This window comes from Elaeis guineensis, chromosome 14, assembly GCF_000442705.2.
Source record: "Elaeis guineensis isolate ETL-2024a chromosome 14, EG11, whole genome shotgun sequence".
Classification (NCBI taxonomy): domain Eukaryota; kingdom Viridiplantae; phylum Streptophyta; class Magnoliopsida; order Arecales; family Arecaceae; genus Elaeis; species Elaeis guineensis.
In genome coordinates, this window is record NC_026006.2 from 57,048,523 (window position 1) to 57,053,415 (window position 4,893).

The 4,893-nt window shown below is 58.3% G+C and overlaps 1 pseudogene; it reads left to right on the forward strand.

Annotated features, from left to right (window-relative positions):
* Nucleotides 1–653: 653 nt before the first annotated feature.
* Nucleotides 654–2,132, forward strand: LOC140853831 (mavicyanin-like; annotated as a pseudogene).
* The last annotated feature ends 2,761 nt before the right edge of the window (nt 2,133–4,893 follow it).

Sequence of the window (4,893 nt, forward strand, 5' to 3'; positions counted from 1 at the left end):
GCCGCGTACATGCCATGTTGTAGGCAAGACGGGCCCCGACAAGAGAAATTATTGAAATCGCGTGCTCTGGTGCGTGCAACGCACCGCTGTACGCACTGCAATCCCGTTGGCCATCCATCTCACGATGGACGGCCAACAAACCATGGCCGTACATTTGCACGGCACCATATGCTGTGGTGCACTGCAGGATCCGCGCCCGAAAGTATTAGGTGGACCGGATACAGAGACCACGAGCGAGCCGGGTCGTGAGCTAGTGGACAAAAAGTAGAGGCCAGCTGCGGCGTTTGCTTCCACACGCGGCGCAGCATGCATCACCAGCTAGCCGCGAGAAAAAGAAACATTGTGGGTGGTGGCAGTCACACCCACCAGCCAAGGCCATGCCCCGAGGACGAACGCGTCCCGTCGGTGAGATGCGGCAGGTTAGGTTAGGTTCTGGTCAGCAACAACTAGCCGCGTGGACATTTTACGCCTCGGTTCACACAGCCAGTTTTAACCCATCGCCTAAACCTTCCTCCCACCTACGAAAAGGCAAACCCCACCCCGTTTTGGAAATATAAATAGCCTGGTAGGCATAGATCGAGAACCTCATCCTATCGGCTCATCTTTCTGTTAGAAATAGCACTCCCGCACACCACCCATCGCTTACATACATAATCTGAGAGCACCTAGCAACGCAGATCTGCAGGAAAGCGAGCACGCGGATTTGAAGGAGAAGGTGGGGTTGGAGGGGCGACCTGCAGAACACTAAACCCAACGAGCGAAAGGGGATGGGTGGATCAGGAGGCGGCAAAAGAGCGGACTGGGCCTGGATGATGGTCGCCGTGGTGGCGGCCAGCCTTTTGCTGGAGGGCTCAGTGGTCACAGCGGCCACGAGGCACGTGGTGGGCGGCAGCGGCACCGGATGGACCATCCCACCCAACGCCAGCTTCTACGACAAGTGGTCGTCCTCCCAGACCTTCGTCGTGGGCGACACCCTTGGTAAGTGCAGTACTCCTCGTCTCAACTCAACTATCAAAAATAGTTACCGACTGCTGAAACTACCATCGGTGCATAAAACTTTTTTCGCTCTCTCCCACCCTCCCCGGCCGTCAAGGTGATTGACGGAAAGAGGATTTTATAAGGCAGTACTGTCATACTCTGTGTGTGTGTGTGTGATTGATGACGATGATGATGATGGATGGGCCATCAAAGTCACCCAGTATTTTACATGTTTGATTTTGATTGGCCAAACTGATGAAGTGTGTCTTTTGATGACGATGATGGTGATCATAACGGCGGGTTTGTATATATCTGCAGTTTTCAATTTCCCAACGGGGATCCACAACGTGGTCCAACTGCCAAAGTCCAGCTACGATGCCTGCTCGACCAAGGACCAGATCGGCTCCACCCTGTCCACAGGTCCGGCACCGTCACCATCACCTCCTCCGGGGACCATTATTACATCTGCGGCGTCAGCGGCCACTGCTCCGCCGGCCAGAAGCTGGCCATCACCGTTGCCTCGTCGTCTCCGCCGGCCCGCGCCCGCCCCGACGACCAGCGGTCCCACGCCCTCCGGCGCCCCAGCGCCCGCCTCAGCCGGGCCCTCTGGCAGCCCAGTGCCCGCCTCAGCCGGGTCCTCCGGCAGCCCAGCGCCTGCCTCAGCCGGGTCCTCCGGCAACCCGCAGTCGCCGATGGCACCTGGGCCGTCCGGTGGATCTAGCTCCGCTCCACCGGCGCGCCCCTTCATTTTCTCCCTGGCGGTTGCTCTTCTGTCGGTCGCTTCCAGCTACTTGATATCTCTCTAGATACATGACGAGACGGCGGATGGATTAGATGAATAGGGACGAACAGTATACCATTCTTGTTCTGCTGTCGCTGTCGCAGCACGTGGTCTCCTTCCTTCTTCATTCTTCGTATTTACTTTTTCATTTTTTCCGATTTCCCTTTGTAATTCTTGTATTTGTCGTGCGTGTGTGAGACGACCGAATAATCCATACCTGACCTAACCTCTGGGGCATGAGATAATAATATGTGTACGGTGATAATGTTTTACATAACAATAAGCATATAGCTAGCCGCTGTTCCTTTCCTGCCGTCGCAATTGTCGTGGCACGATTTGTTTAGTCTTTATTTAACTAAAGGGCATTACCGCTGATAGCGTCGCCACATGGAGCCTGTTAGATCCGAGATGGGATCTCTGCTCCGATTTCTTATTATTCACAATTCTTTTCTTTCAGAGAGAGTTTTCTTGATGGATTAATCTTTAGGCGGAGAAGAGTACGTCCAATCAGACAGCTCATGAGGCCCCCGGTGAGCCTGCAATTGTTAAATCCCGACAGACCCATGTGGATGCTTTTCTGTGCTGTGTCTGTAGCGTCCGTTCACATGGCCTATCAATGTGGCCGGTGACGAAAAACAAGGGAAAACAGACATCAGTAACGAGCCAGTCCAGTCCAGCCGTCAAATGCGTTTTGCTGGGAAAAAACGATGGCCATCATAAAATCACAGCCATCGTTATCAGCTGCTACAACGGGACTGTGAATAATACACCGCAATAATGGCGTTATCAGACAGATGCTCACAATTAATTATTGTAGGGGGATACCCACCGACCCGACCATCGGAGGGCCCGACCGGCTGGCGGCCCGACCGACCGACCGACTATCGGAGGGCCCGACCGGCTGGCGGCCCGACCGACCGACCGACTATCGGAGGACCCGACCGGCTGGCAGCGCCGACCGACTAACCACGGCCCGACGGACGACTCTGACTGGCCGATCGTAAGTCGGGCGACAGGCCGACGGACGCCATCAGCGGCTAACTGCGGCCATTCCACGGTCCATTCCCGACCGACTAAACCCAGAGGTCCGGTAGCCGACCCACATGAAGCTCGCCGACCGACGGAGGAGTCCGACGCCACTCTGCTGGCCACCGACCTTGGGTCGGCCGACTCCACCAACCACCGTACGGCCGCCAGACGTTGTCAGCTCTGACACGGACATGCGGCACAGTTACCTAGGGGCATTGTCCCGCCGAGAGCCGGGTCAACCCTGGTGATTAGACGGCTACACGGCGACATGACGTTTTCACGGCGGCTCTGACAGCCTACAGTGAGTTGACAGTTCCTCACTTGTCCGCGCCATTAATGACGGCGCCATACCGTGCTCCACTATATATACCGGGGAAGGCAACAGTGCAAGGGTCGATCCGCCCGTCTCTCCCACATACGCAGGCTCGCTCCTCTCTCTCTCTCTCTCTTCTCAGAGCTCTCTGTCTGCATTTCACTGTTGCCCAGTCACCTCTCTGACTTGACCGTCGGAGGGTCCCCGCCGGAGCCGCCTCCGGTCAGTGCGGACTTCCTTTTGCAGGTGCACGCTTCCCGGCGATCGGGCGACGAGGCGATTGGCCGCAACAGATTGGCGCGCCAGGTAGGGGACAGCATGACAAAGACAAGAGCTCAACGATCGAGAGTCACTGGGTCGGCAAGGCGCTCTTCCCGCCGGGAAGAGGCCTCCCACCACCACCGGCGGCGGAGCCTAGCTCTCCGCGCCCTGCAGTGACCACGGAGGCCCAGATTGCGGCCATCGTACGGCAGATGACCGTACTGACCGACGCAGTCAAAAGCCTCCAGCAACAACCGGCGGCCCGACCTATGCCTTCCAGGAGCAGCCGCCGACGGCCGCGCCGACCCCTGTCGCCTCCATGCGAGCGCTCCCAACAGCGCTCCCACGGAGAGGAGGAGGGGCGACCACGGCGCGACGACCGACGGTCCCAGCGGCCCTCTCCTTCCCCGTTGGAACGGGCGAGGAAGGAAAAGCGGCCGCGCACACCGTCGGCCTCTCTTTCAGAATCCTCCGGAGGCTCCACTCCTGGGGTCTCCCAGCATCGACGAGCGGACGACTACGAGCGACGGTTCGAGGAGATCGACCGCCGACTCGCCCAACTGCAGATGGACGGCCAGAAGTCTTCGAACGACGTCGACTTCCAGACCGCCCAGCCTCTCTCTCGACTGGTCCTCGATGAGCCGATTCCCAGTCGGTTCAAAATGCCGAACGTGGAGCCATACGACGGCTCCACCGACCCAGTCGACCACCTCGAGAGCTATAAAGCTCTCATGACGATTCAAGGGGCAACCGACGCTCTTTTTTGCATCGGCTTCCCCGCCACACTTCGCAAGGCTGCCAGGGCTTGGTACTCCGGTCTTCGATCGGGCAGTATCCATTCCTTCGCGCAGCTCGAGCACTCGTTCGTGGCCCATTTCAGCACCAGCCGAAAGCCGCCGCGAACGTCGGATAGCCTTTTCTCCCTCAAGCAGGGGGAAAACGAGACGCTCCGACACTTCGTGGCGCGATTCAACGCGGCCACGCTCGAGGTCCGGGACCTCAACGAAGACATGGCGGTTTCAGCCATGAAGCGGGGCCTGAGGTCGTCCCGATTTACTTATTCTCTGGACAAGACCCTCCCCCGAACATACGCCGAGCTACTGGAGCGCGCATACAAGTATATGCGCGCGGACGAAGGAGCGTCCGACCGACGCTTGGTCGAGCCCAGGGGTCCGAAGGAGAAGCGAAGAAAAGGTCGGGAGCCCGCCGAACCAAGCAGGCCCCCGGCCATAGTCGGCTTTCTCCACCCCGACAGATCCAAAAATCACCCCGCCGACAGACTCCGAGGTCGGTGCGTCCCAGGTATGACTCCTACACTCCTCTCTCCGCTCCCCGTGCGCAGATCTTGATGGAGATCGAAGGGGAAGAATACCTGCGACGGCCTCCGCCTCTGAAGGCAAAGGGCCTCGACCATCGGAAGTACTGCCGGTTCCATCGGAGCCACGGCCACGACACCGAGCGATGCATCCAGTTGAAGGATGAGATCGAAAATCTCATCCGCCGGGGTATCTCGGCAAGTTTCGAAAGGGTC